At 45.4% G+C, this 27266-nt stretch overlaps 1 protein-coding gene across 4 annotated transcripts in view; it reads right to left on the bottom strand.

Moving 5' to 3' along the window:
• The window catches only part of MLANA (melan-A), a 50192-nt gene that overhangs the window by 12974 nt on the left and 9952 nt on the right, over positions 1 to 27266 (bottom strand). For 3 of the 4 annotated variants that reach the window (XM_084772272.1, XM_084772275.1, XM_084772274.1), the window contains exon 1: positions 448 to 516. The exons of the other annotated variant lie outside the window; for it this stretch is intronic. The gene's annotated coding sequence lies outside the window, so the exon portion shown is untranslated. Of the gene's footprint in view, positions 1 to 447; positions 517 to 27266 lie in introns of those variants that run through there. 4 annotated transcript variants of the gene reach the window in all.

Consider the following 27266-nt stretch of genomic DNA (forward strand, 5'->3'; position numbering starts at 1 on the left):
TAGCTCCAATTTGAAGAACACGGAGAATGGGAGGGCAAAAAAAATCAGAATTTTCTTTTCTTTTTTTTTTTTTGTCATGAGACCCCTTTCAATGGGGCTCGGGGGATGGGGGCATTTTACATGTACTTTGCCCTTCCCGGGTATAAAAAGGACATTTCAAGCTCAGGACCTCAGCAGTTGCATGACAAGTATGCCTCACCCCACTCAAGCCAACCCTTTGGGGAACAGACTAAATCTAGTGCAAAGGGGCTCCTGTCGTCAGCACCCCTCCCCCCAAATCGCTCTTCCTGGCAACACTGGAGGAATGAGAGAGAATACAAGAGAAGTGAGACAGTCACAAACACAGGAGGACACTCTGCTGACACTCCTGAGGGGGACAGAGGAGCCCACCAAGCCTGTTCTGAAAGAAGAGGACATGTTCGGTTTCTAGGAAGCCAGCACTCTTACCTTACTTGAGGAGACAGTCTTCTGCCTGCTGACTGACTGGCTGTGTGTGTGAAGACTGCTTCTCTGGTTATTAACTTTTTTCCCCCTGTTCTTGATCTTGAGTCTCATGATAGTCATGAGTTTGGATTCATAATGGGTTGTCTGTGATCGCTTACTGGGCATGAAAGAAACCAACTTTATTCTACACTTCAGAAAAAAAAAAACAAAACCCACAGGTCTTAGTGGCCTATATTTCCCAACACTTTGCCCCAGAGAAGCCATTTACTGTTAAGTCATCAGATAAACTACAACGGTACCCAGCTAAACTTGTATTTCAGATAAACAAGTATTTTTGTCATATGGCTAATGTTCATATTTTTCCTGTAAAAATGCCTCAGCTGTGGAGTGCTCAACTCTAAACGAATCTTGCATGTCACACTCCTCCCTGCAAGGCTTGGGCAGTTGCTTGCCCATGTGACCTCACAGTAGATGTGACAGCGTGCCCACAACCTTCAACCTTCTCGACACTATGTGGAGAGAGAGACTGAATAGGAGGTCCCCACCAAATCCCTCCCTTCAGAGATCAGGAGACGTCAAGGAAAAGGAGGCAGAAAAAAAATTGTAAGAGCCAGTGGGGCTGGAGGACACCAGAAGAAGGCCCTCTGAATCAGCTAAGCAAGGCGCAGATGAACTCGCAGAGACTGAAGCAGCAAGCAGGGGGTGGGGGTGAGGGGTGGGGGGATGGGATGGGGGGGCCTCGGTGGGTCTGCACCAAGTCCTTTGTGTTAGGGCACCTTGTCCAACTTCGATATGATGGGGTCTGCTTTGTCTTATTATATTTCATTTTGTCATTTTTTTGCATTTTTATTAATTCATTCATATTACATCTCAATAGTTATCCCATCCCTTGTATCCTCCCATTCTTCCCTCCCTCCTACTTTCACCCTATTCACCTCCCCTATGTCTGTGATGGAGGGGGACCTCCTCCCCAGTAAATAATCCTAGGGTACCCATTTTGACATGTTTGATTGTTCTCTCTTAGGAGCTTTTCTTCTCTAATGAGAGGCACAGAGGGAGCAGAAGGTGGGAAGAAACTGGGAGAAGTGGGGGAGGGGAACCATAATCAAGATATATGGGTAAGGAATCTATTTATTTATTTTTGTTGTTCTTTTCAAGACAGGGTTTCTCTGTGTAGCCTTGGCTTTCTTGAACTTGCTTTGTGGACCAGGTTGGCCTTGAACCCACAGAGATTGCTTGCCTCTGCCAGGAATTACAGGTGTGTGCCACCACACCCAGCTAAGAATCTATTTTCAATAAAAAGAAAACATGGAGAAAGGGGGATATAAAGTTGGGAAAGGGGGAAGTTGGGGGAACTGGAAAGAGTGAGGGGTCTAGGAAATGAATTGTGATGGAAATACATTGTATTCATGATTGATGTTTTCAAGGAATTTAGACATAATGTTATTAAAATAAAATGTTCCATTAAAACTAAAAAACTTAATTAATTTTTAAAATTCTTTTAAATCTTATTTTATGAGTGTCTCAGTTGGGGTTTCTATTGCTGGAATGAACCACCATGACTGAAAAGCAACTCAGAGAGGAAAGAGTTTGTTTGGTTTACACTTCCATATTACTGTTCATCACCAAAGGAAGTGAAGCAGGGCAGGCACCTGGAGGCAGCAGCTGATGCAAAGGCCATGGAGGGGTGCTGCTTGCTGGCTTGCTTCCTGTGGCTCCCTCAGCCTGCTTTCTTACAGAACCCGGGGATGCTTACTCAACCGACCGAGGGATACTACCATCTACAATGGCCTGGGCTCTCCCACATCAGTCACTAATTAAGAAAATGCTTTACAGCCTCATCTTACAGGGGCGTTTTCTCAACTGAAGTTTTCTCCTTTTGGATAACTCTAGATTGTGCATCAAGCTAAGACTAGCGAGCACGGTGCGTGAGTTTTGTCTGAGTGAGTGTGGGTGAGCCAACAATGTGCCTGGTGCCCGAGGAGGCCAGAAGAGGGCGTTACATGCCCTGGAACTGGGGTTACAGGTGTTTGTGAGCTATCATGTGGGTGCTGGGAGTGGAACGGAGGTCCTCTGGCCAAGCACTTGGTGCTCTGAACTGCTAAGCTATCTCCCCGGCCCCCCTACTGCTTTTTATTTTCCCAGGCAGGCTCTCACATAGCCGAAGTTGACCTTGAATTCACCTAGCGTTGAGAATGACAATCTCCACTTCCTTCTGTGTCTCCGACATGGGCTGCAGTAAGCACATTGCACCTGGACCAGTTTCCATCGGGTTTTGTATAAACATGAGGAAGGATGCAAACCTCCCGTATCTTCACATTTGGAGGCAGCAACTGAACCTCAGGGTTACGTCTGGTGATTCCCAGCAAATCCAACTAGTGGTGATTGCTAATCTACAAAGAATTCCTAATTCAGAAGCCCAGCTTTAGCATCCAGGGGGAGCGCTACAAACAAGCCCAGGTGCCTGGATGATTAGGGCGAGACCACTGAGCAAGGAGGTGCTGCTGTCTCGGATCTCAGGGCAAAGTGAGGTTCCGAGGTCTCACTCTTGTCCTCTGGTGGCATGAGCTGATTCGGAGAATTTGAGTGTGACTCGGCGTTCTTCCAGGGTGGGGACATCTAGGATGCTGTCATCAACCCTTCCCACAGCGATCACACGCTGATGATGGTGCAGCAGTCGGCCAGGTGTCTGTCTACTCTCCAGCGCGTTTGTTTCGTGAAACTCCAGGAAGCAGCCATTACCAGATCATCTAAAGGTGTGTCTTTGTGTGTGCGCGCACTTTTCATCTCCAGGGTACCTAGTTCTTTAGAGAGACAGTACTAAGATGGAGCTATGTGCATGCTCTGGGAACCTCAGACTGAAAAAAAAAATCCTACCATATCCTATGTCTTGGCCTCACACAACCTCCAGGAAGTTCTCCCTGATAAGGTTTTAGTCACCATCCTTAGACTAGCCTCAAGCATACTGGAGCCAGCCCAAACCACCCGACCACCCGTGGCCTTGTTGCTTCCGAGAGACTGCCTTTTCTTCCTCAAATGAACAGCACAGACTGCCGTCCAAATGGCTTGCTCCTCACCTCTTCAGTCTAAACCTCTGACCACCTCAGTTCACTCATCTGAAGAATGTGAGGCTGAAGGCATCTGCCACACAGGTTCATTGGGAGAGTTAATGAGGTAGCACTCGTGAGCCCTCACATGCCCTTGAAGCTGCCCCCAGCCCCAGCTCAGGACCACAATGTTGTTTTAATTGAAAATCTCTGATCTGTCTCTATTTTTACCAATAAAGACTCAGGAGCCAGATGCTGTGGTGGAAAACCTGCTAGCTCAGAGAGGCAGAGAGAGCACCCAGCTGACCTTCTCACTAGGTTCATGTCCTAATGGAAAAGACCCCAAAAGGCTCACTTGCTGAGCTAGTAGCCCAGGAGGAAAAGGCCAAAAAACCCAAGGCTAAAGACTTGCTAGACCAAAGCGCACAAAGTCAAAGGCCAAGGATCTCAAAAGCTAGAGAGCTAAGAGCTAAAGAGCCAAAGACTCAAGCTAAAATCCCAAACTAAAGAGCTAAAGCACCAAAGACCCCTTCTTCTACACACTGTCTTAAAAACCCCTCAACTCAAAGTCCCTCCTACTCTTTAATCCCTGTCAGCTGGCTTCTTGCTTTGCCTCTTGACCTAGAGTTAAGTTTATTAAATCCTGTGTACAGATAGCTCTTGGATTGAAGGTGTATGTAAGGTTGGCTAAACCACACCTTAATCACCTGTTTACAATAAACGGAAAGATGTTGGATTAAAGGTGAGTTAGGGCTCAACCACAAGAAACAGGGATTTACAGTTCAGTCTCAGAAACCACAATGGGACCAACGACAGATTTTTACAGTTCACACAATCTCAGAGATCACAATGGGAGCAAAGGGGTTTTTGTTGTTGTTGTTGTTGTTGTTTTGTTTGTTTGTTTGTTTTCACAGTTCACAATCTCAAGGATCACATTGAGATTAAATCTCTTGCAACACTGCCAGCCCTACCTTTGTCCCAGGTTAGAATCTGCACCCCTGGAGCTCCCAGGCCACCGACCAGTTCTCTTCCGCCACCTAGTGGACAATTCCTGAGCACCACTAGGCCCGGCTCGTGAAGAGGCTGATCTTAACCCTCCTCTCTGGGGACTGGAGCAGGTATGGAAAGACTCCTTCCCTGAATTCCAGCTCTCACTGTTTATTGCTTGCACCGTCTCACTAAGTGGCTTCAGCTTCTGGGATGCAGCATTCTCATCTGTAAAATGAGAAGAAAGAAAGGAAAACAAACACAGAGTGGGCTAGCTCAGAGCCTGGCAGCTTCCTGAAGCTGGTGGAAGGCTGCTGTGCCTCTGTGAATTCACTTGCTGTGAATTTAGAGGAAGAGGCCAGGTAAGCCGGGGCAATTAAAAGTCATCTCCTACACAGGAAAGTTCTGGTGATACTGGGGCTGTGCAAGGTAGGTAAATGAGTGACGCAGGTTCTCCAGGAAATGCTTAACGGGAATCCCTCAAAGCCTTGAAGAGACAGAACCTGTTATTTTCTCCCTGACATATCCAAGTAACAACCCATCTCAAGCAACAGGAAGGGTGTCATTAATCTGGCCTCAGCCTTGCTCATTCAGAGAGAAAAATGGAAACATGAACTCCCGCGGTCCCAATGAACAGTCACTGTCCAGAAGCACTGGGCTGTTGATCAGCTTCCATGTTTGCTGTGACGTCAGATTACAGCCCCAGGTACTTGCCGAGAGAGCCATGGGGGTATTGTTCTATGTGGGGCAGGAGGCATGAGAAGGGCCAAAAGGACCCAGGTGTGGTGGCGCACGCCTTTAAGCCCAGCACTCGGGAGGCAGAGGCAGGCGGATCGCTGTGTGTTCGAGGCCAGCCTGGTTTAAAAAGTGAGTCCAGGACAGCCAAGGCTACACAGAGAAACCCTGTCTTGAAAAACAAACAAACAAAACAAAACAAAAAACCAAAAAAAAAAAAAGAAAAGAAAAGAAAAGAAAGAAAGAAAAGGGCGGAGACAGGCAGCGAGCCTGAGAGGATCAGCAGGTTCAGACTGAGCTCAAGCGCACATGGATCAGGTAAAGGATCAGCAAACAGGTCGGACCAGCACACAGGCCAGAGACACCTAGGGACCTGTTCTGTGGAACGGATACCAGAAGATTCACTCTTGTTTCCCTTTAACCTTTTTTCTCTTTTGTGTAAGATAGTTGGGTTGTGTAATAAAGTTTAATTTTTAAGAAACAGAGCTAACAGTTGTCTGACAAAGCCTTACACAAAGAAGTGCAAGCTAGCACATAACATACCAAGACTAATAAAATTGTTTTACAGTGAAAAAAAAGAAAAGAAAAGAAAGAAAGAAAGAAAGAAAGAAAGAAAGAAAGAAAGAAAGAAAGAAAGAAAAGGAAAAGGGCTTTTCCAGAGTCTGGAAAGGCAAAGTAGGGGTTTACCAGGCACGAAAGCGGTCATTCCAAGTGGACGATAAGTGCCACTCATAAGATGAGGTGATGGTGGGAATAGAAGGGTGTGGGGAGGGATGATGAATGGGGAACTCTGTGCCTAAAACCCCAGATATGAGACAGAGACCCGAGGCCATGTTCTGGTCTTCAGGGGCCTGGATTGCCACAGAGCCCCTTAGCCTGACTTCTTAGCCTGTTTTGAATCAGCCTACGTTCCACTGTCACTGAGATACCCACCACCAGGGGGCGCTGCCTGCGTTACAGTGTTGGGGCGGGGGGCGGGGAAGACTGGGTGAAGAGCATCCTGGCAGGCTGGACACCGGATTGGTGAAGTGAAGGGCAGGTAGGAGCTAAATGCTTGTTCCCACATCGACTGGTTCCGTATCTCTGGGTGTGGAAGAGGCTTCCTCTGCAGAGTGGGAACATAGCCCCAGTGGGACACAGGACTGGGGAAAGGCTTGGAAGGGTCGGTAAGTACTTAACCCTGAGCTACATCTCTGGCACCTGTGATGTGTATGTTCTACCTTTTTTTTTTTTAATCACTGTTTCCCTCAACAGATAGATATGTGACCTCATTTTCCACCATCTTGCTCCTTCCAGATCATAAATCTCAGGTTGCCTGCATCACTGGAATGCTGGCGTGCTGGCTCATGGGGACTGCTATGTCAACCCCCGGGGTGGAGGTTTTTCTTTAGATGGCAACCTTCCATGCACCTTATCCGAAGGCCCAGCAGCGCTGAGCAAAATGTTTATGTTGTTACTTGCTCTATCCCGACTTCAATTCCAACCAACATAGGGAGCCTAAATCAAAGTCCCGATCCCACAGCTGTCACATAGCAACCGGGAAGCCAGCGTCTAATATCCAGAATAGACATTCTCCTGAGTGGCTATCCAAAAAAAAAAAAAATCACTGGTCGAGCAGCCAGCGTCCTCAGGTCCCCTGATGCTGCCTGCCCTCTTAAGTTGACCTAAGACTGTCTGCGAAGCTCCTGGCCACCCGTTGATAAAGGATAAAGAAACTGGGCTTGGTAGCTCATCTCTGTAATCCCAGCACAGACACTGAGGCAGGAGGATTGCTGTGAGTTTGAGGCTAGCCGGGGGTATGTAGCAGTTTGGGGCTAGTCTTGGCTGCAGAGTAAGAACCCGTCTCAAAGCATAAGGGGCCAGCAGGTTAGAAGTACTTGACACGCAAGTATGAGGGCCTGGACTTGATTTTCTGCAAGTTGACCTCCATATAAGGTCATGGTACCCCACCCCTACAATAATAAATTGATAACTTTAGAAATTAATAATTAAATAACAATTAAGACATTTTAAAAGAAGGCTTAAAAAACAAAATAAACAAACAATAAAAGCAAGGCCCCGTGGCATGTTCTCTCGATATGTGGATCTTAATTTAAATGTGACATGTCTTTAAAGTTTTATGTTAAATTTTTTTCTTTTAGATTTTTTTTTTTTTGGTGGCGCATGCCTTTATTTTGTACTTTTTATTTAATTAATTTATTCAGATTACAACTCAATTGTTATCTCATCACTTGTGTCCTTCCATTTCTCCCTCCCTCCCACTTTCACCCTATTCCCCTCCCCTAGGTCTAAGATCAAGGGGGACCTCCTTCCCCACTATATGGTCATAGGCTGTCAAGCCTCATCTTGGTATCTTTCTTATTCTTTCTTTGAGTGTCATTAGGCCTCCCCACCAAGGGGAAGTGGTCAAATATGGGGCACCAGAGTTCATGTCAGAGTCAGTCCCTGCTCTCCACATAACTGTGGAGAATGTGCTGTCCATTGGGTAGATCTGACTAGGGGGTCTAGGTTTACTATTGTATTGTCCTTGGCTAGTGCAATAGTTTGAGCAGACCCCCCTGGGTCCCGATTCACCCATCACAATGTATTCTTGTAGGTTTCTAGGACCCTCTGGGTTCTTCTATTTCACCATCCCCTATATTTCTCTTACCTAGAGTCTCAGTAGGATGTCCTCACATCTATCCCAATCTCGTGGTAAGTGAAGACTTTTGTGGGACATGCCTTTTGGGCTAGTGCCCAATTATAAGTGAGTATATACCATGTGAGTCTTTCTGCTTCTGGGTTATCTCACTCATTATGATCATTTTTAGTTCCATCCATTTGTCCACAAATTTTGGGAATTCCTTGTTTTTAATAGCTGAGTAGTATTCCATGGCATAAATGTACCACAGTTTCTTTAACCATTCTTCAACTGAGGGACATTTAGGTTGTTTCCAGGTTCTGGCTATTATGAATAAAGCTACTATGAACATAGTTGAGCATATGTCCTTGTTGTGTGGTGGAGCATTTTCTGGGCATATTCCAAGGAGTGGAATAGCTGGGACTTGAGGAAGCCCTATTCCTAGTTTTCTGAGAAAGCGGAAGATAGATTTCCAAAGTGGTTGTACAAGTTTGCATTCCCACCAGCAATGAAGGAGTGTTCCTCTTTCTCTACATCCTCGCCAGCATGTGGTGTCACTTGAATTTTTTATCTTAGCCATTCTGATGGTTGTCTGATGAGTGATGGATGTTTGTCATCATTTTAGAGGGTTTGGTGGCAACTTCATCAGGTCTTGATCAGGGAGAAAACAAGACATAGGAAAGAAAAAAGGGGGCATATAAAAATAAGATAGGAATAATAGGAAAAGTGGGTTGGTTATTGAATCTTCCCTTATATATCTTTAGATATTGATACAAAATTAATGCTATATTTTGGTAACAACATACTATGTGTCAACTCTTTTTAAGGTATTGTACCTACGTTGTTCTTTAAAATACACCGTGAAGTTGTGATCCTTTTGAAAGCTACTATCACAAACTGCTTAGGAAATTATGAAATGCAAACTAATGGTCAATCAAACTTGTGGTTTTCTTATGTACTAGTTTAGTTAATCGTAGGTGTTTTCTGTGTTAACCAGTCAGTATATCATTAGAAACATACAATTTAGATATACTAGGGATAGATAGATGGTCTTCAAAAAACTTCAGAGATATACAGACTATGGTATTTAAAGATTGAGAATTTTTTTTTGGCAACGAGACATGTCAGCTCCTGGCAGCATCTGCTTTTGATTTTGAAGATGATGATGAACATCAAAAAATTCTTCTTTAGGAGATGGCTTCATATGTGACAAGAGAGCCACTGGGCAGGAACACGTTCTTGCTTCTACTGTAGACAGAACAGTGGAAAGTCAACTGCCGAGCTTTGTAAGGACAAGATAGGCAAGTCCTTCATAACCTGCTTCACAGAAACATCAGATATTTGGAGTAAGAAGGTTGAAGATAATGCTCCAACATTATATAGAAATTTTTGGTGACTGTGCAGGCAGCTAGCAGTCTCTGTTTTAGGTCTAAAAAGATGGTTTTGACTGGTAATGCAAGTTATGATACAAAGTGACTTAGTTATAGAATTTTAGACTCGCTAAGACAGGACAGATAGTAGAATACTTTCTCTAAGGTTGTCAAATACTAATGGACTGGACATTATGAATGCATTTTTTAAAAAACCAGATACTATATAGTATATTGATGTTAGAGAAAAGTCTTTTATTTAGACAAGAAGCGGGAAATGTTGCAGGTTATTTGATCCCGTTGTGAACCTCGAGATTGTGAACTGTAAAAAAACAAAACAAAACAAAACCAAACCCTGCCTTTTGTTTGGTGTGGCTTAACCCTAACACTCACTTTAATCTATGAACTTTCTGTTTATTGTAAGCAGGTGATTATACTTCACCTGTAGTTGTTGGTCAGAGGGAGGTAGGCAGAGACCCCCCCAAATAAAATAGCTATTGCCACTGCTCTTTGTTGCCTACCAGAACTTGATAGTCATATCCTACTGCTGAAGATACTGCGTAGTTTGGTCACAGAACAAGGAGAATTCGATCTGTAATAGATATGGAAGCTTCCTCTCTCTTAGCTAGCTTTTATAGTACCAGAAAGTGCTATGCAGGCTGATAGAGGGGGAAAGTCATCAACAGACTTACCTACATGTGAACCCTGTGGGCTTCAGCAGTAATTGGCCTACCAAGATACACCCATGGGTGCCAATCGTGGCATGACAGGTGGGTAAGCAACTGCTTCCCAGCTGGGCTTTAAGGCCAGCTACACAGGAAGAAACATATGCCTGATACTGTAAATCTGGCCAAGAACCCACAACTAGGATCTCATAGGCCCTAGGAGTAATTGACACAGTATCAAACTGCCTTTGTAATACATTATCTCTGTACTATAGATTAGTGAAGCTCTCATTTTTTTTGTTTTTTTTTTTTGTTGTTGTTGTTAGGTTTTGTTTTGTTTTTTGGTGTTTTTGGTTTTTTTCAAGACCGGGTCTCTCTGTGTTAGTACTGGTTGTCCTGGAGTCACTTTGTAGACCAGGCTGGCCTCAAACTCACAGCGATCAGCCTGCCTCTGCCTCCCAAGTGCTGGGATTAAAGGTGTGCGCCACCATGACCGGTGAAACTATCATTCTTAATTGTAGAAAAGAGTCTTTGTGCAGTGGATAGTGCCCAATGTAGACTCATGACTGGTCAAATGCAGAGAATAGGTGACTATGGGTGCTCAGCCATAAATGGAACTGATATCAGTTATCAGATACCAGATATCACTCTGTATCAAGCTATTTTTTATGTTGTAGAGGGGTTTATTAAATGAGCATGGGGGGAGAAGGAAAGGGGAAGGGGCACTCCAGAGAGAGAGACAGAGGCAGAGAAGAAGAGACAGAGAGGGGGAGAAAGAAAGAGAGAGAAAGAGCTCAAGTTATTTGTTGCTGTGATAAGATAACATGACCAAAAACAGCTTATGGAAGAGTTCATTTTGCCTCATTGTCCCAAAGAGATGAGCTCATCAGGATGGGGAGGCTTGTAGCAAGCAGAGGCATGGCAGCTGGAGTGGGCAACCAAGAGATCACATTTCAACTGCACAACAGAGTCAAAGAGAGTGAACTATAAGCAGAGTGAGAGATATACACTCTCAAAACACAACCCTAGTGATGCATTTCCTCCAGGAAGGCTCCACCCCCTAAAGGTTCCGCACAGCACCACCAACTGGGGACCAAGTATTTAAATATCTGAGCCTGTGGGGAACATTTCTTAATCAAACTACTATATATCCTCCCCCCATACGGCTGAAGAAACATTCTGTAAGAGGACTGGGTGGCTTTCTGATGTTTATCTGTTTGTTTGTTTGTTTTTCTTTGAGTCAGGGTTTCTCTATGTATCCCTGGTTGTCCTGGAATTCACTCTATAGTCCAGGCTGACCTCAAACTCAGAGACTTGTCTGCCTCTGTCTCCCAAGGGCTGAGATTGAAGGTGTGCTCCACCACCGTCAAGCTAGGACTGGGTGGTTAGTGCTTTATTTCCATTTATTGATGTAAGGTTTTGTCTGTTCTCTTTACAGGTCCCTATAGACTATCATTAAGTTATTTATCCGGGATCTCTCTGGCTTTCTTCCTTTCTTTCTTCCTTCCTTTCTTTCTTTCTTTCTTTCTTTCTTTTCTTTCTTTCTTCTTTCCAAGAAGAGTTTCTCTGTGTAGCCTTGGCTGTCCTGGATTCACTTTGTAGACCAGGCTGGCCTCGAACTCACTGAGATCCACTTGCCTCTGCCTCCCTGAGTGCTGGGATTACAGGTGTGCACAACCGTGCCCAGCTTTTCCTCTATGATTTCTTAATGTAGGAGGCACTTAGAACTGTAAGCTTTGCTCACAGGGTTGTCTTCTTGTGTCTCAAAGGTTTTGGCATATTGTTCTCCTTTTCACTTGATCCTAGGAATTCTCCTATTTTCTTTTTGATTCCTTCAAGGATTAATTTGTCACTCAGTAGTGCATTGTTTAATCTCCATGAGTTTGTGTGTGGTCTAGGGTCTCTCTTGCTGTCCATTGTGGTCATATCCTGTTGTGACCAAATCAAATACAAGGACTTATTTCAATTTTCCTATATTTCTGGCTTCTGATTTTTGTTTTTTGTTTTTTGGTGTTTTGGTTTTTTTTTTTTTAGAATAACCTGATAATTGGTGAGGGTGGGGTATTGAAGTCACCCACTGCTACTGTGCTAGGCTGAGTTTATGACTTTACAGCTAATAATATTTATTTTATGAAACTGGATGCACCTGTGTTTGGGGTGTACATGCTTAAAATCATAATGTCCTCCTGACGCATTGTTCTCAGCATGAAGTGCCCCTCTCTGTCTTTTCTCACTAGTTTCGGATTGAAGTCTATTTTGTTAGATATTAAAACAGACACCTGTGTTTTGCCTAGTTCTGTTTGCTAAGAATACATTTTTTTTCCACCTTGTGCCCTAAGCTCAGGGCTCTCTCTTGTGGTAAGGTGTGTTTCTTGGAGGCAACAGATACATGGTTCATAGTTAGTCCCTGATTTCTGATCCAATTTCTTAGTCTGTGTCCTTTGACTGGGAAATTGAGACCACACATGTGCACACCCTCACTCATGCGTGTGACTTGAAGAAATAATTTGGAGCCCTTCAGACTTGCCCTGATTTGATCTGAGATCTTTCTATTATTGCTTACGCCAAGAAACACCCTGTGCAATCACTGCCTCAGCACAAAGGTTCTCTGATCATCTCACTTGGTAGCTTGGCCTACCTTGAAGCTGTCACCCTCATCTCCTCTCTGGATAGAAGTGGCGTCCTGTATATGACTACAGATGATTAAAACATGAAGGTCTCCTTGTCTTTGGGGGCTTGCATGTGGCTGTTTGCTCAAATGTATTAATAACTGCCTTTTCATGAACCTAGGTTCATGCAAAAGCAGTTGTCATGTGTCAGCTTAGAAGGCAAAAGTGTGTGTATTAAGAAGTCTTTGTTTGTTTATTTGTCTTGTTTTTGCTGGGTAGTGATAGTGTGCACTTTTACTCCTAGCACTTGGGAGACAGAGGCAGGCAGATCTCTGAGTTTGAGGCCAGTCTCATCTACAGAATGATTTTTAGGATAGCCAGGGCTACGTTAAAAAACAAACAAACAAACAAACAACAAACCAACCTGTCTCTCAAAAAAATTGTGGTCCAAAGGTGTTTAAGATATCTACCATGGGGTTATTATAATCTCATCAGTTAGTAAACATCCTGATTAAACAAAAGAAATAGCTTATTTTTCCTCTTCTAGCACAGTGCTTGGAGCCACTCAGCATGTTCCAGGGTTTGGCATCCCATCGTAGGCTTCCCTATAGTACAGCCTCTAATGGGATAAGGCTGCCCCAACCCTTGGCAACAGAACTGTTCACCTTTAAACTGAGAACCCTGGGAAAGCACCCCAGTCCGCATGCAGTGTGCACCCAAGCCAACTCCAGGGAACTTAGAGTCCGTATGTGATCATCTAAAACCAGGAGGCACGCTATTGGGCCCTACCAGACCTGTTACAGGAGGGCACGCTTCCTTATTGAGAAGTGGAAAACTGTGCAAGTGTTGAAGGCACAAAGATTCAGAAAGCTAAATAAATACGAAGCTTTTTTAAGTTAAAAAAAAAAAAACTGGGCCGGGTGGGGTGAGGTGGGGATGAGGGTGTTATAACCTTTGTGGCCCCTAAAGGGACAATCTGTAGCTTATTACTGATTACCTTATCAGCAAATGGGGCTCGAATCAGCATATAGCCAGCCAAGTGTTGGAGATAAAAGTAAACGGATAAGGGCTGGCCAGATGGCTTAGTGCTTAAAGCCATTGCCACCAGATCTGATCACATGAGTTTCATCTTCAGGACCCCGTAATGGAAGGAGAGGGCAGATCTCTTCAAGTTGTCCTCTTGATCCCCTCACATGCCCAGTAGTACATGTACCCTCCAACACACACATGTACACAAATTAAATAAATAATTTTTTTTTTAATAAATGGAACAGAGCTCATGTCAGCATTGTGTTCACTGGCAGAAAGTTTATGCCTAAAATATTGACAACATATTCATCCTGTCTACAAGTTCCTCTTTATAAATGTCTCTGAGCTTACTTGGCACCTAAGACATCTTTGCTGGGATCCTTAAAATTCTGGCATTGAGGCTTGTGTACAAGGGAGGTAAGTTTTCCCAACAGATACCCAAAGCCACGTTTAAGTTTACTTGAATCTGGATGCTTGCTGAGAGTCAACCTCAATGGTGGTAAAGGTAGCTGGGGAGCCTGGTCCAGTGCCTGGGAGATAGTTGCTACTCAATAATTCCAGTTACCTCTCTTTAAAAGAGCATCTACCCTGGACCAAGCCATGCACACAAGAGAATTAACATAGTTCTTAAGGTTAAAAACAAAAACAAAAAAAACAAACAAACAAAAAAACAGAAGGCTTTGGAAAAACAGCAAACAGCAAGTGCATGGTCCTCCAGTTGTCTATTTCCCAACTCATGGCAGGCATTGCTAGCTGATTGCCAGCCTTTGCCACAGAGCCTGAGCTTAGCCCTAGAATCCTCTCAGGAAAAGATGTAATCATTTGCTACTTCCAGGCCGGGAGAAAGAGGCTCGGGGTGGAGAAACTTTTTCTCTCATTTTGTTTTAAGGAAAGGTTGTGTAGTTTTCAGGTGTCATTAAAATCCTTCCAAACTTGTGTCAAGGCACCTATGAGACAGACTATCCTTTCACATAGCCGTCCCGTGCAGCTATTATGGGGCAAAGAGGGAAGTGTTTGGAAGACTGAAAAGAATAAGGCAGTCCCAGGAGGGCACCGAGGGCCCTGTCACTAATCTCGGCTGGTGGGGGAGTTCCATCATGGCCTATTTAAGCCAGAGAGGATCTGGGCTAGGTTGGGGGTTTGGTTTGGTTTTTTGAAACAGAGCCTCGATTGTGGACTATGCTGGCCTCGCAGTGACTGTTGTCTTCTTGTCTCTGCCTCCGACTAGGATCTTGTCTCAAAATGACTTTTCTTGAGCCAGTGAGATGGCTTGACAGGTAAAGGCGATTGCTGTGCAGGCCTCAGGACCCAGGTTCAATCTCCAGACCTCAGTGGCAGGATGCCGGTCAGGGCTATGAAGTCCTCTGCCCATCCCTCCCCACAGCCAAATAAAAAGTGAATGCAATAACCTTTTAAAAAGGGCTTTCTTCTTGCAAATATCTAAAACAAGAGAAGAGAAAGGATAGTGAGAGAGAAGACATGGCCTGAAGGCAGAGGCTATTATGTAGGTAAGGTTGCATTCCACTTAGGCCTCTTGCCCAATAGCCCAACATGGATTTTGCAATGGGTTACTAGGCTTCTGTAGGTCTCACGGTCCCATCAAATAGGACAACCATCAAAGCTACTGGCCTAGGAAATGAGTTTATACTTGGACCGGTGTAGAGCTGGGCAGATAGGAAGGACTTAGCGAACTCTGCCACTTGACCCCTCCCTACCCAGCCTCACAGGGGTAAGAATTGAGTTTCTCGTGCATGAACTATCTGCCTGTCCTTCCAGCTTCCACTGAACATGCTCAATTTGGGATGAGCAGGGGGGGATATGTGTGACCAGGTGGGTCTCCCTGGCATGCTGGCAGGTGTGGGCTCATATAAGGAGTGCTGGGAAGGCTTGCCAGGCAGGTGTGGGCTCACACAAGGAGTGCCGGGAAGGCTTGCCAGCACTGTGTGGCCCGTACTGAGGGGGGGGGGGGGGAGGCAGGAGAGGAGCCACTCCTTTTCTTAGGGAATGAGCCTGAGAGCCAACCGTTCTAGGATACCCTGACTAGATCTTTTTCTGTGGGTCCTGAGAGTCCTCGCTAGTGCCAGCTCCGTGTGAACTTGCCCTTTTGTGAACTGCTATAGCGCTGACCCTGTCCCCCCTCTCTGTGACACTTTTCAGCCTGAAACATAAACACCCTCATGTGTCGGCTTTGTCCCTCACTGTCTCTGCTTGCCTCAAACTGGTATCCAAGCACTGCCTCAGAGCCCTTTGCTCCACAATCTTCTGCCTCTAGGACATTCTTACTGACCTTAGCTCAATCACTTTTCATGCTGGGATCTGAGACCGGTCGTACTTGATCCTGTATTAGGAACAATGTCCCAATGAGTCACCGGTGACAAGTCACCCACAGAAGCTGTTTGTTCCCCCTCTCAGCTAACTCATTAGAAATGCAAGTTACTGGGCATCTGCCAGCTAGGGACAACCCCTGGGATCTGTTTACATAAACCTTCCAGGTGATTCTTAAGTGCACTCAAGTTTGAAGACAGCTTCTTGGAGAATTAGGTGTGCAGGAGAGAGGTGGGCACCCAGAAATTTCTCAGGACCCCTGCCAGGACCCCCTTAACTCCTATTGCCTGGCCCCTGTCTCTCTCTGAGCTGAGCTGCAGTTAGGAGCACATACGGGCTGAGTGCAGAATCATTTGCACCTGCCTAGGCGTGGCTGCTGCTGCTGTGTTGGCAGAGCATACGGCCTGTAAGGACAAGCATGGCAGCTCTAGGAGCCAAGACTGAATTGTCTCTCCCCTCATGCTGTGGTAACCAGCCGAGCCCCGGAGTGGATGAGCTGGCCTTAAGATAACTTTGCATAAACAATCTAAAACAACCCTTCCTGTCTTTCCCACATATATTTCTTGTCACTGCCCTACAATGTGCCACAGTGAGTGGCACAAACACCCCTTTCTTTGTGTAGTTTCTTCTCCACGAGCATTTACCATCTGTAGAAAATGCTTGTACCAGTTTTCACTTCTCTTTGAAGGCCTGTGTGAACAGAAGCGTTAACGCTGCTAAAGTGGATGCCTTTGCTCCTGTCATATAACTTTTGTCGGTTTAATTTTGAGTCTTAAGGCACTAAACCATTGGGACTGGGGAAGAGATTTATTCTTTCCCCACACTCTGAAAGAAGGAAGAGACTTTCTGTCTAAATTATAAAACTCCACCTCAGAACAGTGAGCACAATCCCTTTTGTGGCACTTACAACGTCTTTCTGAGCTTTTTGATTTCAAAAATGCAGGTTTGAGATACCTTAATGAGGCACGCACGATATGAGGTTTAAAAAATGATTAGGACCGCTAAGATTACTAGGTGGGTAATGGTGCTTGCCCCAGCAAGCCCGAGTTCTGTCCCTGGAGCCCATGAGAAGGTAGGGAGAACTGACTTTCTGGACTTGTTTTGTGACCTCTACACACCGGTGGCTGTACCCATATCACACTCGTGTGTGTGTGTGTGTGTGTGTGTGTGTGTGTGTGTGTGTGTGTATGTGTGTGTGTGTCTTTCTCTCTCACACACACATACACTCACACACACACTCACACACAAATACACACACACACACAGAAATATCTACCTTTTCCTTACATAGGTCCACACCAAAATTTACTTTAAAGAAACAAAAAAGTAAGATAAAATCACAACATTTGATCTAAAATTATGCACGAAGCAATATTACTTACCAAGTTGTCTAAAGTAGCTTATTAACAAATTAGGGAAGGTTTTTATTTCATAGTTAGTCAGAAACTCTTTTATTTTTCCTTCGCTGGCTCAAGAGAGGAAAAAAATACATATTGATAAGCCTAAATAATGTAATTTATCAATTTATAACATGTCAGAATAGATTGATAAAACACGTGGCTGAAAGAGTAGGTTAACAGAAACAAGGAAGAATAATGGAAGGTGTAAGATGAGTCTTTAGGAAGCGGGCGTGGTGGTGCACACCTTTAATCCCAGCACTCGGGAGGCAGAGGCAGGTAGATCTCCGTGAGTTCGAGGCCAGCCTGGTCTACAAAATGAGTCCAGGACAGCTAGGGCTACTACACAGAGAAACCCTGTCTCAAAAAACAAAACAAAACATACAAACAAAAAGATGAGTCATGGCAAAATCATCAAAATACAGTTCACAAGGTGCTATGTAATTCATGGCACCAAGTGTTGGATTTAAGCATTAGTAGGGTCCTTTTCTAGAACCCATCGTAGCTCCCAAATAATTGACACAAGGACCTATTAGATTTATTCAGCAAGAATTAAGCACTACAACTGGGCAGGGATTTGTCTACTCTAACCCAGGTATGTTAGTCTAGGTACTTCTCAGCCATGTGCCCGGTACCTGGCAATCTCATCTAACCTTGCCTGTCTCTGCTGCATCTCTCTGCTCTCATGGTGAACTCATGGTGCCCCCTCTTTGCCCCTTCCCCTCCCTCCCTCCCTCCCTCCCTCCCTCCCTCCCTCCCTCCCTCTCCTCTCCTCTCCTCTTCTCTCCTCCTTTCTTTTTCTTCTCACCTCTCTCTGGGATCGGAAGTCCAGCATTCCTGTCTCCTCTGCCCAGCCATTAGCTGCTTAGCTTTTTAATTAACCAATCAGAGATAATTGGGGAGCATTCCTTATACAACATTGATACAGGCGATTCTTCAATAATCATGACAAGGCCCATGTCTGGACTGCAACCTGATTTTGGGCCACAGAAATCAGCATCCGAACACCCAGAGCACAAGACCATCCCCTTAAAACCAAGCCTGGGCTTTGGCCTTGATCTTAAGGGAGCAAAGCAATTATAAGGTTTATTCCATGCACAAATTAGAAACACCCCGGAGGTTTTGCTTGACATCAGCACAGCGGAGAGGCCTGATACATGTCCCGAGGGACCTGCAAGAGGGGACCGGTTAGCTCAGGTCTCCTCGCTCTGACTCTGGTGCTTTCCTCCTCACTGGTGTGGGATGGACTTGATGACCCAGGGCTCTGGGATTCTCAGGGCCCAAACGCTAACACCCTCCCCAAAGTCCACAAGCAAGGGCATAGGCAAAAGGTTGCAGTCCCCTGACTTTGAGCCGTAGGATTGCTTTCTGAACCAATATTCGCAATGGCAAGCGTTTCCAGTTATGATGGCACTTGAGATAACCCCAGGAACATTACAATATTACAATTGCCTAGGTGCCACTCAGATACACAGGATATATTTGGACTGGGCTCCATCTAGTATTTCTTTATTTGGTTTTTTGAAACAGGGTTTCTCTGTGTAGCCTTGGCTGCACTGGACTTGCTTTGTAGACCAGGCTGGCCTTGAATTCACAGAGATCTGCCTGCCTCTGTCTTCAGGAGCGCTGGGATCACTGACATGTGCCACTGCACCCAGCTGCACCTAGTCTTATGTACCTGTTCCTTGGGAATAGGAGAGTGCCGACAGCTGGGTCCCTCTGAGGATTATACTTGACCTTGTATCAGCCACCTGAAGAGCCTGTCAGTCGGCACTCTCCCCCAACAAGGATCTTGGACCCAGAGATTTCTATATAGAAACAAGAGCTCCAGGGCCTTCTCATGTGGTAGATTCACAGATGCGGTGACCCACTGAGTTTACACAGTGAAGATCTGGGCTGCACTCTGCAGTGACCCCTGCAGCCTGTGGGACCTTTCCACATAGTTAAGCACTCAAGAAGATTAAAAATGGCTCATCTTTGGGAAAGCAAACTAAAAAGGACTAAGTACACTGGTGGCCACTAAGTGGGAATGTTTACTAAAGTTTGAGGGGCAGGACTGAGAACCATGCCCCTTCATGAAAAGCCCTGAAATTCTGGGTTTGCTGAGCACAGTGATGCATACGATCTTAGAGATGGTGGAAGAGTGTCCTTGGCTTGGTCGCGCTGCTGTGTGTCAGAACGTGGGTGGGCTTGTACGGAATTCAACTAGAAGATATTTAAGCTGATTCTTGCTAGTGTAGGAACTTCTGCAAGAAGTGTGATTCATTCCTTGAGAATTTCATATATGCATACAATGTATTTTTTAAAATATTGTTTAAATATTATTTGTCTATGAGTGCTTTATCTGCCAAGGAGGGTATCAAGATCACATTATAGATGGTTGTGAGTCACCATGTGGTTGCTGGGAATTGAACTCAGGACCTCTTGAAGAGCAGGCAGTGCTCTTAACCACTGAGCCATCTCTCCAGCTCCACATATGATGTATTTTAACCATACTTAACCACCTATTCTCTCTTTCAACTCCAATCAGATGCCCCCTCCCTTCTCCCTCCCTGCTATTTGGGTTGCAGGCATCCCTCAGCCCTACCTGTTGCAGGGCGTGGCTGGCATACCCCGCCCTCTACCCTGAACTTTCAAGCCCAGGGCCAGGGGCTTCCCTTCACTATGTAATCCAGACATTTTGGTTCCCTGCTTTCTCTCTCTCTCCCCTGCCCTTCTTTCTCTTTATGTATCTCTCCTCATCTCCTCCGCCTCCTTTTTTCTCTCTTCTCTCTACATATGCCCCCCTTCTCTCCCTCCCTCCCTCCCTTTCTCCCTGCATGAAGGCAGAGAGCTACTTCCAATAAACCTGTATTTATATACTATAACTGCACTTTTCAATTAGCTCGTTCCCCCACTTCAATCACCTACTTCCTGTCTTAATTTTTTTTTTTTTAATTTTATGGCCAATGCGTCTAGCTAGTACTGCCCATGTGTGCAGGACTGTGAGGCCATCCACTTGAGGATGGCCATCCTCCCAGGGCCACACCTCTACAGAAAGCCAACTCTCTCTCTCTCCTAGTGCCATATATTTCCAATAGTTCCTCAGCTACCCAGAAACATGGGCTTTATTAACCGAGAGCAATAGACAGTTCATTGAATTCTGACTATCACGTGGCAATAGAGATTTATCTATTTGTCATTCAAAGACAAGGCCTGATACAGCCTAGACTTGCCTCAAACTCATGACCGAGGATGACCTTGAACTTTTTTTTTTTTTAATCCTGCTTCTACCTCCCAAGTGCTGGAATTACTGGCACGCACCAGCACTAGCTCGAAGTATCACCTTTTAAATGGATGCATGACCTTGTTTATATAAAATGTCTGTGTTTAGTGCACATAACACCATGTTGAGATAAGGGAAGTGGGCAGAGTGAGGACTGGGTCAAGGGCTAGCCTAGGGCTTGGCTTTATTGCTGGCCTGAAACTCAGAGTGTTCCTTGGCCAGATGAGTTCCTCTCCCCGGGCCCTGCTTCTAGTCTATAAAATGGGGCCAGATGGTTATCTCTGATGTCCATTTTCTCTCTCACACAGGCTTGGAGTTGTCTGATTGCAAACCAGAATTCAAGACCAACAACTTCCAAATACTAACAGGCATTTGGGGGCGGAGGAGGAGGAGGAGGGCAGAGGCAGAAAAAGGACGTTTAGCTCAATGGCAAAGAGTTCAGGTTCTGAGCATTAAAAACAAACCAACTTCCCGTCCCCCATAGCCACGTGGAAATGAACAGGAACAGCAACAACTGAATGAATCACTAACAGAAACTGTCAGCAAGCCTTTCTTTCTACTGTGCCATATATCACAGTGTGTGGGGTTCCCTATGATGACTCTAAAAACGATCACAAATTTGATGGCTTAAGGTGATGCAAATGTGGATGTATGCTTTGCTATCCAGTGGCTGGCAGGGCTCAGTTCACTCTGGGGTTCCAGAAAAGAGGAGAATTCATTTCCTTCTTTCCAGCTCCAGGAGGCTGGGAGTCAGCCTCTGCCTCCATTCCACACTCTCCTGCCTCCTGCTTTTCTTGTAGGAACTCTTCTGCCATCCCCCGCCCCTCGGGGGGGGGGGGAGTAGACCTAGTATAATCTGCACATCAAAATCCTAGGTAGCTGGTTAGAAATCAGCAAGAAAGGGTTTTGGCAGTGGACCCCTCCCTTATAATCAGCAGGTGTGAAACTAAAGGCTGCGCAACTGCAGGACTAATCACCAGTCTAAGGACTAAGAGTCATATCTTTGGCCACAAGAGGACGCATGCAATCTTGAACTTGTGGCAGTAACTAATTCCCTAACCCTGACAGTTTTCTGGCAGGAGCAGCAGGAGCCCAAGCCTTTTATTGTGGAGCTGGAGGCTTTCTGATAAACAGCAGAGCTATCCCAATTGCCCTCTTCTGTAAGAGTCTGATGGGGTAAGCCTGTCAATGGCTTGCACAGGACAAAGACACGCCTCCCCCGCCCCCCCCCCCCCCAGGGAAAGCCTATTGTGTTAGAGCCTTGAGAAACACCGTCAGGCTAACCTAGAAGGTGTCCCCCAGTGCCCTTGAGAATGTTCTTATTCCGTATTCACTCCTACACTACAGCATTTGGCTCATCTATTTTGTGCCCTTTTTTTTTTTTAAATGTGGTTGTTTTTTGTTTTTCAAGACAAGGTTTCTCTGTGTAGCCTTGGCTGTCCTGGACTCGCTTTGTGGACCAGGCTGGCCTTGAACTCACAGTGATTCACCTGCCTCTGCCTCCTGAGTGCTGGGATTTCATGCATGCGCCACCACGCCTGGCCTCATCTGAACTATTTTGACAGAGATGGTGAGGCCCAGGGAGCTAAGGTTACTTCGGAGAGACCTGGGAGAAGGGGATGGCGTAGATCCTGGTGACATCTGCTTTTTCTTTCTGGTTTCAGCTGGATTTCCTTTGCCCTCATTGTGGGAAAGGATGGATTTCTGTGCCTTGTATTGAAACCATGCAATTTCCTGGTCCTTTGTGCTCAGAGCTTCCCTTATCAAGTACACTTCTATGCTTGGCTGTTGGGTCGCCTTTGCTTTTCTATTTTAGAGAATATATGCCTCAGGTCCCTTGCTCTTGTCTCCTTCAATATCCATGCTAACCTACATAACTCATGTGCCTTTTCCTCTAAGGCTACACAGCGAAACCCTGTCTTGGGAATCGGGGAGAAGAAAGGAAGGAAGGGAGGAAGGAAGAAAGGAAATTTTAATGACCTTAAATTATAGCCAACTTCATCACTTATCTTTAAGTCTTTCTAAAAAAGATTTATTTATTATGTATATAATGTTGTGTCTGCACATATACCTGCATGCCAGAAGAGGGCATCAGATCACATTATAGAAAGTTGTGAGCCACCATGTGGTTGCTGGGAATTGAACTCAGGACCTCTGGAAGAGCAGCCAGTGCTTTTAACCTCTGAGCCATGTCTCCAGCTCCTATCTTTAAGTCTTAATTTCTACAAGCCTTCTTGCAAACAGCCTTCTAGTATTGTCCTTATCTGTCCCTATTTCCATTTTGGAACAATGTTTTTCTTGTAGAACAAAACTATATTTTACCATACATTTTTTAAAATACCAAAAGCATTAAAAAAAAAAAAACCAGAAATATATTTCTACACATCTAGCACTTTCTCACATTTGCTTGTTCCTTTCTTTCCTACTTTCCTTTACAAAAATTCCTGGTGTCATTTGGGTTTTTCTTTTAAAGCCAAAAACAAAACAAAACCCTTAAACACAGGCACATCTGACCACTTTTTGTCTCTTACAGGACAGATACATTGGGAAGATGCTATTAAAGCTTTAGTGAAAAAAAAAATTTTTTTTTAAAGCCAGCAAAACAAACCAAACCAACCAAACAAACAATAAAGCTTTAATGGCCCATTATTGGTCAAACTGCTCTAACATCTAAGTTAACTCTCCAGTGTCATTCACTGCAGGAATCTGGGGCTTCTATTGTAGAACACTTGCCCAGCCACTTACAGAAGAGATAAATAAAACTCAAACTCTTAGGCCAAGTGAACTTTCCATTTTTAAGGTAGCAGTTATGATGGATGAGTGAACGGGGGTTGAAGGGGGGTTGCCTGCCATGCAGAGAAAGGATACAAGGCACTCCCAGAGAACGCGGCCCTTCCACTTGACCCTCACCAAAACACCAGTGAGTGATGAATGCACCCCTCACCCTCCAGTCAGGAGTTTGGAAATCAAGTGTAATATGACTTGCCTGACTCCAGAATTTTCCTGCCTGACAGAAACCAGGCTTTACCCTGGCACTCCTCTTATTTTGTTTTGTTGGTAAGCAGCAGAGGTACAATGGCTTTTCTTAGATATACTATAAATTCCTTTTTTTGTAGGTTCTGCAGTGATGCATAGGAAACCCCAAAAGAAAAGCCACATATTCTCAGCATGATGTAGTAGAGGCGAGTGGCCGGCCACAGGGGAACAGTAAGCTCCCTCAGGGTCCAGGTAAGCGCTTCAGAGACAAAAGAACTTGGCATTTGAGGTCTGGTACTACCTCTTTAATCCAGTATTGACCAGTTTAATACAACGCATCAACCTTATCCCATGGCAATAGGGACATCCAGGAAACACTGCATGAGTGTAACTTACCCATGACCCCTATAGAAAAGGACATGTGAACCAGGTGGTGGTAGCCCATGCTTTAATTAATCCCAGCACTTAGAAGGCAGAGTCAGGAGGATCGCTCTGAGTTTGTGGCCAGCCTGGTCTACAGAGTGAGTTCTAGGACAGCCAAGACTACACGGATCAACCCTGTTTCAAAAACCGAACCAAACTAACCTAAGCCAACCACACAAATAGTCCTGAGGTCATGGGGTGAGGGGACAGGTCGGGGGGAATGCGCTTGGCAGTGCAAGTGTAAGTGCTTGAGTTCAGATCCCCAGAAGCCAGGTCAAGATCAGACTCCAGTACACACCTATAATCCCAGTACATCTACAGCAAGACAGGAACCCCATGTCCACAGCTGTCTAGCTGGGTGAGCTTCAGCTAAAATAAGGTCAACAGTCGGCTGCACCCTAGCCTCACTGTACTCAGGGCTCATACTTAGGATGGCTCAGCTTTTTATAAAAATCCTGATTTTTCAAGCACTATCAGGCAGTGCTGTTAAAGGCCCTTTCAGAGGCAGTAACCATTCCTAGGATGATTTTAATTGCAGCAAGTGTGTTTGAGAGCAGGGTCTTGTGGGGAGCTCTACTTTTAAGAACAGGAAGAACAGGTTGGCGAGGCTCTGTGGAAGAGGTCCAGATGTCTGAGTTCGAGGCCAGCCTGGTCTACAAAGTGAGTCCAGGATAACCACGGCTACACAAGAGAAACCCTATCTCAAAACAAAAAAACAAAAAAACAAAAAACAAAACAAAACAAAAAAGTTCTCACCAAGTCCTGGGCTGGCCCCCAGTACCTGGTGTGCACACAAGTCTAAAGAAAAAACAGTGCTTCTCAGACATAAGAACAGAGTCTACCTTCCAGCAGACCCCTCCGCTCAGCCCCTGGGCTTCTTGGTGGCTGGAAGGGTGCCTTCTCTGTGCTGAGTGGGTGCAGAGACAGCCAAGCCCGACTTCAGAGACAAGCACCCTCACAGGGATCTCTGCCCCAGTCTGTCTGCACAAACAGCCTCTAGCACCACGCCAAACAGGAACAGCAACTCTACTGCCTGAGAACTCAGGGGAAATGTGAGACCTCCCAAAGGAGAAAAACGGGTGTTTCCACCAACACCAACAGGTTCTTCCTCCTTCCAGAGAGGGGCCACATCCCGTCACACAAGCCAAGTGATTGAGGCTGAGGTAAAGGATGGCAGAATCCCAGCGACACTGGCTGGCCACTTTGAATAAATAAATCCCCTCCCTTTATTACCTATGGGAGCAGGGACTCACCCAGAAATGCAATTCCATGAGGGTGCTTTTCACCTGTTGACAAGATTTAAGCCCGGACCCCTGTCACTGAGTCGTCTCGCTTTTGCTTTTTGACTATCTTCCTGTGAGATCAGCTACCTGTCCTTAATGGTGACAAGGATTAAGTCTTCTGCTCTCAGCTTTCTGGTCAGGACACTTCTTGGGCTCTGGTGAGAGGCAGAGGGCTTGCCCAAACAAGCCCTAATTTATGGTGTGCCATCAAGAAGTACATGGTGTTGTTGATGGTTAACTCTGTAGCAGATGATAGCTCGGGAAGACCTGGGTTGAAACTAGAAATACACTTATGTATATTTACGGCTTTCTGAAAGGCAGATAAAGTTGAAAAAAAAAACTCCATCTGTAAACAAGTAAAAAGAGGGAAAGGGCTACAGGTCGTATGCCCAAGCCTCTCCCAGGGGCATCCCTCCAGGCTGATTCCAAGACCTCTCAACATATTTGTCAAGGTGGACAGTGCAGACTTTTCAGAAAAGGTTGAATTTGGTCTCCCAGGTTAGGAAGCCTGGACTCCTTACCCATTGATATCTGAGTCTAAACTGAAGACCACAGGGGGGAGTGTCAGGACTTCACCGTGTCCCTGTGCTCTACGATAGGGTCTCTTACTTGATAGCAATTTTCCTTCAGATTAAGTTTATGGCTGCAGGACTAGGATCTGATGGAGAAACACCTCAGCTTCCATAGCTGCCACAGTTAGGTCTCAGAGAGTGCAAATGTCCAGACTCCACAGTCCTGGCCCACCTCACACTGAACTATAGAAGGATTTCTGACAGTGAGATAAATGCCAGCATCCCTCAGGAACTTGTAAAACAGGTCCCCATCTGCTGAAAGGAATCATCTCCTTTGTCCCTGGCAGAAGGGACATCCAGTTCTCCATGGACAGACACCTGTGGTTGCATATCAAGGTCCATGCTGGCCTCCACCCTCCCTCAAACCCTATTCATGTGTATTTATTATATATTTCTTTTTCTTTTTCTTTTCTTCTTGGTTTTTCGAGACAGGGTTTCTCTGTGTAACCCTGGCTGTTCTAGAATCACTTTGTAGAGCAGGCTGGCCTAGAACTCACAGTGATCTGCCTGCCTCTGCCTCCCTGAGTGCTGACATTAAAGACGTGCGCCACCACACTCGGCTTATTTGTTATATTTCAAAGCCCCCATGCTAGCATCCTGGCTTCCTCACCTCCTCCACTCCTCTTCCTCTGTGCAGACCTCTCTACTCCCCCTTTACAGCAGCCAGGTTCCCCCCCCCCCCCCTCTCACTGGTGTCTTCTCCTGAGGAGACAGTCTACTGTTTTCTTTCTTGCTGTTCTCCCGACTCTCTCTGCTCCCAAGGGATAGCTCTGTCCATGCGCATTCTGCTCTGGACTCTCCCAGATGCTTCTTTGTGTTCGCTCTTTCTCATCCACAATAAAATTCTTTCCCCTACCATGGAGCAGCCATCTTGGTGGTTTCTTTATTGTCCCCCACTCTCTTCCAGGCCTTTGTATGTTACTCTCTTCCCTTCCTTCTTCCCCAGAGGCACAAGAGAATAATAAATATAGCTACTTACCCAGGCCTAAAGTCTAGGTGAGTGTGTGTGTGTGCACATGTCCAGTGTATTCCCTGTATGTGTAAGCATAGGGGTGAGGGAACATTTCAGAGTATTTGTTGCTGCTAGACACCGAGCTCTGTACCAACATAAGTGCCAGGCTCAACCCACTCTCACTCTCAGAGAAAAGCAGGCACAGTAGGCCTAACGACAGGCAGGAAGAGGGAGCTTTTGACAAGGCTGCACACACTCTACAAGGGAAGGTGAGGGAGAACGGCTTTCTGATCAATTCTAAAACTGTCCACTTTCTCCCAAATCTAGAGATAAGAATCCTGTCTATAACCTGATTCTCATGCAGAGAACCCTGCTATTTTTAGTGAGTATATCCCTCAGGGCTTAAAAGTGAGAGCGCTGAGTTGTAAACTGGCAGCCTGGGAACAGGAGCCAGTTCACCCCCCTGCTGTGTTTGGCACATACCATGATCTCTTTTTAGAGTGAGTTGCCAACATTAATAGAGCAAAAGTTTCACATACATATCTCAAGTGCAGCCAGTTATTGGGA

This window comes from Acomys minous, assembly GCF_964271855.1.
Source record: "Acomys minous genome assembly, chromosome: 2".
Taxonomy (NCBI): domain Eukaryota; kingdom Metazoa; phylum Chordata; class Mammalia; order Rodentia; family Muridae; genus Acomys; species Acomys minous.